Below are 9,828 nucleotides of genomic sequence, written 5' to 3'. Positions count from 1 at the left end.
CCCATTTATGATAAAAACACTCAGCAAAGTGGGAACAGACAGAGCATTCCTCAACATAATAAAAGCCATATATGAGAGACCTACAGCCAACATCATACTCAATGGGCAAAAACTACACTTTTCCACTAAGATCAGGACCAAGACAAGGTTGTCCACTTTCACCACAACTATTCAACATAGTATTGGAAGTCCTAGCCACATCAATCAGACAAGAAAAGGAAAGAAAAGGAATCCAAATTAGAAGAGAGGAAACAAAACTGTCATTGTTTGCAGATGATATGATTGTGTACATAAAAAATCATATAGACTACGACTGAAGAACTGCTTGACCTAATAAATAAATTTGGCAAAACAGCATGATATAAGTCAATATTCAGAAATCAAAGGAGTTTTGTACACCAACAATGAAATATCATATGGGAGACTGTTCTGCATGTTATGGGCCCAGACAAGACCCACACCCACAGATAGGTTCTCCTGTGGGGAATCAGGCATGTATTGTACCTAGGCTGTTTTGAGACTTGCTTTTGCTAAAACTCCCTCACCCTGAATTGAGACAGCAAATGTTTACTGCACATCTTTAAAGTAACTTCCTAAAATCTATGCTAAACCTTCCAAGGACCAGTGTAACCAGTTCAACCACTTTCCCCTTTGCATTTGCAAATATTCTTCTTCTGTGATGTGATTAGCAGTATCCTCTCCTTTTTTTTCTGTAAAAGGTAGCTACCTAAAGCAAACCTGTGCATAGTAAATGAGGACCATCATGTAATGTGCCCAGAAAAGCAATAAAAGCTTGTCAAGGCAAGGGCCAAGGTTTTTTCTCCTCTTGGGAGGGAAACTACACCGACCATTTTTCTCCGCAGGACTTGATAATCCATGTGAATATGTCATATCTTATCCACAATGTGGCAGACCCCACGAGCCAGGGTTGGCATCAGCTAGCACCCAGGAACAGGGATACAAAGCTACAAGCTGTCATTGTGGAGAACACACCGACTTGGTTGGAGTACATGTGCATCAGCCCAGGTAAGGGCCAACAACACTGAGAGCTTTTCTCTTACATCATAGGGTGTGTTGGATTTTAGAGGAAAAAGGTTTTCTTCCTAGGTTGCCCTCTCTTGTGACCACTTTGCAACTGTACCTTCTTTAGTAAGCAGAAGACTTGCTCCCTCTCCTAAGTATTTGCTGCAACCTCAAGGGCACTGGTTGAGCAGTTAAGAGCCACAAGGGCACTCGCCTCAACACTGTAAAAAACACCCACAAGCCCATCCCCACAGCACAACTCCCAACTAGGTGTAGGCTTGGGAGAAAGAGCAAAGATTTTCCCTTAATTAGCTTTAAAAACATCAACTAGTTACAGGACAATTTACAAGCATCTCAGCAACTTCTTCCTTTTAAGCTGCCTCTTGTGGCCCTTCAATTTTTGTCCTTTCCCTCCATCTGCCTGCATAAGGATTTAAAGGTGCAGGTGAAGAAAGGGCAAAATTGAGACTGGTTTGTAATTTCTGTGCTTGCAGTGAGAGGAATTTCAGAAAAATGTTCTTTTATTTGCTAAAAAATTTGTTTAAAGGTTTCTGCGAATCCTCAACCATGGGGAACAGGCTTTCTAAGGAACAAGAGCAATGTTTTAAGATAGTTCAGCAGCTTTTTAGGGCTGCTGAATGTGTCCCTGATAAGGGATCTTTAGACTTAGTTATTTAGCAAAAAGTTGGGCAGAAGCTGAAATAGCACCAGGTGGTGTGAGATAAGATTCTAAGGTCAGTGTCTCACTCCCTCCTTTGGAGGATTTAATTTGAAAATAGTGGTTTGCTTGAATTTTTGTTTTTGTTTTTGTTTTGAAAGGAACAGCTCAGTCTCAAAATATTTTGCTAAACCTCTGGTAAATAGAATAAGATCTCTAATGTTGTTACATCTTAAGGATTCTACTCAGAAAGATTTTAAATTGATTGTTTAAAGAAGGAAAAAGATCTCACTTCCCTCAGGCAGTAAAAAGATCAGGAAGAAAAACAATGAGAAAATGTGTCTTTTAACCATCCTGAATCTTTCTTCTGAAGGCCCAGGGACTGCTGTGGTCCAGGTAACAAGCCATACAGAGCTTAGCATCCTCCTTCCCTCTTCTCCAGCCTCCCTAAAGCTGTTAAGGGCACTAGATAAAGAGACAGCTCACTTTTGAACACACTGAAGGAATACAGTAATCAATAAGAATTAACAAAAAAAAGTAAATGTATTTGCCAGTAAAGAAAAAAACTGTTTCTAAAAGTTATAAATGTGTTCATAAATTCGTCAATCTAAAGCATGCTATAAGTGGGAAGTGGGTTGTAATGTGTTAAAGAAATATTAAGAATCCTCCTTGTTTATGCCAGAGCTGTGACCCTTTATTGTAAAAATAAAATATAGGTATACTCTCTCCCAGGGAGAACTAGCCCTTCTCCATGGAAGACTAAGTACCATTTTTAACTCAGTACCTGTAAACACTGATCTTTTCCTTGGGGAAGAACTGGCTATTTTCCTGGAAGAAATGGTTAGTCAGTTGAGTCATAAAAGGACCTAGGACCATAACCATTCTTGTCTAAAACATATTTAGGTAGAGCACCACCTCCCATCTTTCCCACTTTCTTTGAAAACTCTGAACCTAGGGAATACCAGGTCCTGAGAACAACAGAGCAATTAACTTGCTGCTTAAACTCATTGCAGCTTGAAGAAACAGCAGGGAGCCTGTCTTTCCAAGACAAGCAAATTATTAAAGAGTGTCCTGATTGCCAAACCCTTACCAAGGCACCTCCATCTACAGGAGTTAACCCTCAAGGACTAAGTTCTCAAATAATTTGGCCAACAAATGTTGGTCATTACACTCCCTTTGGAAAATTCAAATATGTTCATATTTCTATTGACACTTACTCTGGTGCCCTACATTCATCTGCTTTAACAGGATAATCTGCTAAAAATATACAATTCCATTGGCTTGAGGCCTTTAGTCATTAGGATGGCCTCAGCAAATTAAAACTAATAATGGCCCTGGATACCTTGCATATTCTACTCAGGTCTTCCTTCAGCATTGGAATATCCAATACAAAACATGATTCCTTACAATCCAACCAGTCAAGTAATTGTAGAGCAAGCCCATCATACTTTCAAAAATCTTCTAAAAAAAAAAAAAAACAGAAAAAGTGGGAGCCATGAGTCCTCCCCCCAAAATTTGTTAGCCATATTTACATATAATTTCTAAATTGTGATGAATCACTCTGTACTCCAGTTGAGAAACATTTTCAGAACAAAGAGCCACAGTTACCTTATCCTCAGGTTTTATATAGAGATTCACTGGGAGATGGCTCTTGGCAGGGCCCTGTAGATCTCTTAACTTGGGGAAGGGATATACATCTGTTTCCACTCCTATAGGTCCTGGCTGGCTGCCAGCCAAAAAAGTAAAGCTTTATCATGAGTGGGACAGATGCCAAGCTCCACTACCTGAAGATGGGAACTGATCGACTGACAGACCAGCTGTTGTTCAGCTGACCCTGAACAACAAGAAGGAAAATGGATACCCACACCATCATTCACAGGCCTGGGTCCACCAACAGAAGAGGATGGGGCTTGCCCCAGTGACAGGGGCTGAGGCTCAGTCACCTCCTACAGAGGGCAACAATCCCTCAGTGCCCCATAATGTTCCCTCTAGCCATGTCCCCACTACATGGGGGGACATCAAGACTCTTAATGCTCAAGTAAAGGCCTTATTGAACAAAAAGTGCTCCAGACACTTCACAATAATCTGCAATGGCTGAACCCTAAATACTGGTTCAATGGACTGAATTTACAAGTTTGGGTCATGGCAGCACTTGGATGCCTCCTTGTCTTAATCCTTATTTGTGCTTTATGATGCATATGGAGGTTGTTGTCTTGAGATTGTATTTGGGAACAGAAAATAGTAGGTTTCACAGGCTTAACAACCACAATTGCATTCACAAACAAAAAAAGGAGGGAGATTACATGTTGGGAATTGCCCTGCATGGTTTCAGAAGCATTAAACCCTCACCCTTGGCTAAGGCTGAATGAGAGACCTTGGGACCCTAAGCCACTGAGGAGATGAAGCTTATCTCCCTGGCAGGAGCACCACCTCTGCCCACTTTACTTCACCCTGCCTGGCCCCCAGTGCATGACCAGTTAGCCAAAGATGGGTAATATTCCTTAAGGGAGGGAAGATCTAAGACAGGCATGATCATGAAGGGGACCTCCAGGAAGTACTTGGGTGGCTATAGAAAAAGGGGGTGGTAGACCCTTGCCCCTCAGCTTTGACATAGCCTGAGTCATTCTGTCTGCAAGAAGTCTCCTAATCTCTTGGCTGCCTTATTTCACCTGCTTGACCTAAGCCTGAAACAATGCCAGAGGTGGGTGCAGCCCTGTGCTGGAAGCGGCAGGTTCCCTAGGGTGATCAGGCCTAACAAAGAATGTATAATATCCTGTGAAACCTGCTTTGCTAATACCTTCAATTTAAATAAGGGTCCAAGCCTGAAATGAGTTTGTTTCCCCAAAGTTTTATGGCCCTTTAGCTATATGACCCTGACTCAAAATCAGCCCTCTCAGTTCTTTGAATGTTATCTATTGTTTGATCATTACTGCTTGACAATGATTGATGGGCTTAATCTGAGAATGTGGGTCTTTGGAACCATTGGTTGCTTACTGATTATAATAATGCTCTGTGTACTTTGACACATTTGCAAATTATTTCCCCAGGGTCATGTGAGAGACCAGTAAGTAGCAAGCTTTGTGGGATCTATAGTGGTCCTAACTAAAAGCAAGGGGGGAAATATGGGAGACTATTCTGTGTGGTGTGGGCCCAGACAGGACCCATGCCCATGGATACATTCTCCCATCGGGAATCAGGCCTGCATTGTACCTAGGCTGTTTTGAGACTTGTTTTTGTTAAAATCCGCTCACTCTGAATTCAGGCAGCAAACATTTACTACATGTCTTTAAAGTAACTTCCTAAAATCTATGCTAAACCTTCCAAGGACCAGTGTAACCAGTTCAACCACTTTCCCCTTTGCATTTGCAAACATCCTCCTTCTGTGATGTGATTAGCAACATCCTCTCCTTTGTTTTCTGTAAAAGGTAGCCACCTAGAGCAAACCTGTGCATAGTAAATGAGGACCATCATGTAATGTGCCCAGAAAAGCAATAAAAGCTTGTCAAGGCAAGGGCTAAGGCTTTTTTTCCTCCTGAGAAAGAAGCTGTGCTGATCCTCCACAGAACTTGGTAGTCCATGTGAATTTGTCATATCTCATCCACAATGTGACAGACCCCATGAGCCAGGGTTAGGGTCAATATCAGAAACAGAAATTAGGGGGAAAATCCCAATTGATGTAGCAGCAGGAAAAATAAAATAAATATAAATAAATGTAACCAAGAATGTAAAAGACCTGTACTCAGAAAATGACACAACACTGAAGAAAGAAATTAAGGAAGACACAAAGAAGTGGAAGCATATACTATGTTCATGGATTTGAAGAATTAACATCATCAAAATGTCCATAATACCCGAAGATATTTGTATATTCAATGCAATATCTATTAAAGTACCAAAGACATAAATCACAAATATAGAACAAACATTTAAAAAATATGTATGGAATCATAAATAACCTGAAATAGCTGCACCAACTTTGAGAAAGAGAACAAAGTAGGAGGGATCACAATACCTGATACCAAACTGTATTACAAGGCCACTGTAATCAAAGCAGCCTGGTACTGGAATAAGAACAAACACATAGACCAATGGAACAGAACAAAGCCTAGAAATAAACTCAATTCTCTATGGTCAATTAATATTTAACAAAGTGAAAAGAAGCATAAAATGGAGTAAAAATAGCCTCTTTAACAAATGTTGTTGGGAGACATGGGCAGCTGCATGCAAAAAAAAAAAAAAAAATGAAACAGTCACGAAATTGCACCATAAACAAAAATAAACTGAAGAGTGTTGAAAGGCTTAAATGTAATTAGTGACATCATGAAAGTCCTAGAGGAAACATAGGCAGGAAAAGCTCAGTAATTCCATGCAGCAATATTTTCACCCATATGTCCCCTAGAGCAAGGGACATAAAACAAAAAATAAAAAATGTGTCCTCATCAAATGAAAAAGCTTCTGCATGGCTAAACAAAACAGCATTAAAATGAGGAGAATACCAACTGAATGGGAAAATATATTTTCCAATGATACCTCAGACAAGAGTTTGATCTCCAAAATATATGAAGAACTCACAGGACTCCACTCTAGGCAGACAAACAACCAAATTAAAAAATGTGCAAAGGACTGGGCAGACATATCTCCAAGGAGTACATACGGAGGGCCCTGAGACATATGAAAAGATGCTCAGTATCACTAGCCATCAGAGAGATGCAAATTAAATCCACAATGAGATACCACTTCACACCAGTGAGAATGGCCATCATAAAAAAATTAACAAATGAGGGTTGGAGAGGTTTTCAAGAAAAGGGAATCCTAGTTTAGTGTTGGTGAGAATGCAGACTGATGCAGCCACTGTGGAACACATTATGGAGTTTCCTCAGGAATCAAAAAACTGGAACTGCCTTTTGACCTGTCAATTCCACAACTGGGACTATATTCTAAGAACCCTGAAATGCTAATCTGAAAGAACCTTTGCATCTTAATGTTCATAGCAGCAAAAGTTATATTTACCAAGTGCTAGAAAGAGCCTAGGTGCCCATCAGTGAATGAGTGGATCAAAAATTATGGTTCATTTACATGATGGTGTACTATGCAGCAGAAAGAAAGGAGCTCCTACCCCTTGCCACAGCATGAATGGAACTGGAGAGCATTATGCTAAATGAAAAAAGCCAGGTGGTGAAAAACAAATACCATATGATTTCACCTATCAGTGGACCCTAATCAAAAAAATAAACAAGTAAACAAAAGATAACCAGAGACACTGAAATTAAGAGCCAACTGACAATAACCAGAGGGGGTGGGGGAATCAAATAATTGGGGAAAGAAGGAAAAGGGCCATCAAAGAACATGTATAAGGGGCTCATGGACAAAGCCAAAGTGGGGTAGGATTAAGGGTGGCAGGTGAGGGTGGGTGGAGCGAGGAAAAGTGATGGCAGGAAAATGGAGACACCTGTATTGAAACATTAATTTAAAAATGATTAAAAAAAATAATTGCGGCAAGGAAACATCTTGGTCTAGCTTGGGCTGTATCTCCATTGCTCTTCCAGAATCTAAAGCAGAACACATGTTAAATAAACATTTTGTATAAATCAGTCTACTCATTAAAAAAAAATCCAAACTGATACCTGCCCATCATATACATGCACATTGTTTATCTCTCAAGATAAACAAGAACTACTCCTCAGGTAAGAGATCTTGACAGTGCCATTTGTTACACACTGTTCATCCTGCCATCATGTGGTAAATGAGATAATTAAAAAATCTGCATTATTGGCTTTATCCATAGAAAAAAAACAAACTCCTTATAATTCATGACAAGAGGTAGTGAGGCAGGACAGTAGCTAGTGAAGCTAGGAAAATTATTTGGCAAGTGGGATAGGGAATCTGAGACATATATTTAAACATCCAAACAGTTTGCAGCTATTTAACTAAGGACACTTAAGAGTAAATGCTTTATACTTCTCCTCAACCAAGGGATAAATAGCTTAAATAATCCTACTTAGGGAGATGGCAGAAGTCCAATTATTATTGCCATTTGTACCAACCACACTCAAGGATAGATGAAGTTAAGGGAATAAATCTCATTTTGGCTGATCAGCATAAAGCTGATAAATATTCTATTGGAATCCTTTCCTAAGACCTCCCCTAAACCTGCAGACTTTGAAGTCTTCAAGACAAAGGACCCAGGGTACACTCTTCCTCCCAGGAGCATATCCATGCCTTTCTCTTCCCCCTGTTATTTTCTCACAGATATGCATCTCACAAATCCTACGGATCCTCATCAGACTTTCAACCAGGGGAGCAGTGGGCACAGAAGCTTGTCCTGGGCTTACCCCCAAAACAGCAGGGGGCTGTTTCAAAGCCCCCTTTTCTTTTACTTTCCAGAGAGCCAAAGCTGCTGCACCCAGTGTCTCTCCAGTTGCTTCTTCTTTTCTAAGCTCTTCCTTGTTTCACTGTCCCCAGCTTTAATAAACATACTCTTAAACTTGTGTAATTAAATCTTTCCTCATAATGTCAAGAAACTACACACTACTAGATAGCCCTAGGCAGACTTCCCACAGGCCAGTACCCTTCCTATTAACAGTAGTGTTGAAAATTGGAGAAAAGAATGAAACTGGAAAAGCTGGTGTCCATCCTGCCTGTCACCTACCAGACCTAATAAGCAGAGACAGGGACTGAATCTTTATGGGAACTTCATTCAGGTGTCTGGCAATCTGAGAAGATGGTGGATTATGTACCCTAACAGACCATCTTAAATTCCATTTTAAACTAACTCCTTTTACAAGAAGAAAAGTACAGGTAAGAGGTTTGGAATTTAGGAAAAAAGTTAATCAGATAAAAACTGTAGCATATTTTTATCTGGGTTGGTGATCTTTATCTGTGTCCTGGGCAGTGGATCTCTCACCCTGTAGTACAATGGCTCAGATACCATCTTGAATTGCCTGCAGTCCTACTGAGGCACAAAGGTGAAATTGTTTACAGTCTCCTGGAGTAAAGGTGGGTCATACCTTCAGTTCCTGGAACAATAGCTTTTACATACATTGATTACTAAGCTTATTAGATATTACCTAAACCAAGATTTTCCAATTCTTGAGTACACCATGATGAACCCACCAAATTTAGGCTCCTACCTTCTCAAAGGAACAGGGAAAGAGAGGAATTATCTCCCCTGATGTTGTGGATAAAAAAAAAAAAGGTGCCACACAATAAAACTAACAAGCTCAGGGGAAGCCTATATGGTGGTCTTACAAACTCAGAGAGCTATAGTAACCACATAAAATTTCCAGCCAAGATTAAAGCATAGGTAGAAGCTCTTCACTTCCTCACACAACCAAAAGGAGGATAACAACCAATATAAACTCAACAAACAACCAGAAATGTTGGAAAATCAAACTGCATGGAACTCTGACAACCAAGAAATTATAGAAACAGTCAACCAGCTCAACCAGACTGGTAAGACAGACAGACAGAGAGAACCCACAGCAAGGCATTGGATCATGCAGACCCAGCTGGCTGAGAGAAACCGCAGTGAGGCAGCAGGCTGAGAGGGAAGGGCTGGCTACAGTGAGGTGGTGGACTACATGGGCGAGGCTGGCTGAGTGGGAAACTGGGACTCAGAGCTGACTGTGGACTAAGGTGGGTGTTGCTGCAGTAGGAGAGATTCCCAGTCTTACACAAGGGTTCACTGTAAAGTGGGCTAGAGTTGAGCAAGTGAACTGCACTGTTCCCTCTCTGGCCCATCCCCTACAGGCAGTGCAGCAAGGAGGGTTGCACTGCCCTGGTGAATACTTAAGGCCCTGCCCCCTTAAAACTTAGTAGGTGTCCCCAGACAAAGAAATGCAGCCAAAATGAAAGAACAGAGCAAAACTTCAGAAATAGAGCTAAGCAATGAGGAGATAGCCAACCTATCTGATGGAGAATTTTAAGCCCTGGTCATCAAAATGCTCACATAACTGATTAAGTTTGGTCAAAAAATGAAAAAATAAATGAAAGACACCAAAATTAAATAAAGGAAAATATTAAGGGAACCAACAGTGACAAGAAAGAAACCAGGAGTGAAAGCAAAGATTTGGAACAAAAGGAAGAAATAAACATCCAACCAGAACAGAATAAAGAAACAAGAATTAAAAAAAACTGAGAAGAGGCTT

The 9,828-nt window shown here is 40.5% G+C and overlaps 1 long non-coding RNA gene across 1 annotated transcript; it reads left to right on the top strand.

The window, feature by feature from the left end:
- Positions 1-1,371: 1,371 nt before the first annotated feature.
- Positions 1,372-8,911, top strand: LOC118501179. Its single transcript, XR_004903785.1, has 3 exons — positions 1,372-1,707; positions 1,758-1,761; positions 8,901-8,911. It is a non-coding gene; the product is annotated as an uncharacterized LOC118501179 (long non-coding RNA).
- The last annotated feature ends 917 nt before the right edge of the window (positions 8,912-9,828 follow it).

This window comes from Phyllostomus discolor, chromosome 6 (genome assembly GCF_004126475.2).
Source record: "Phyllostomus discolor isolate MPI-MPIP mPhyDis1 chromosome 6, mPhyDis1.pri.v3, whole genome shotgun sequence".
NCBI lineage: Eukaryota > Metazoa > Chordata > Mammalia > Chiroptera > Phyllostomidae > Phyllostomus > Phyllostomus discolor.
The sequence above is the reverse complement of the archived record's forward strand: the minus strand, read 5'-3'. Positions and strand labels throughout refer to the sequence as shown.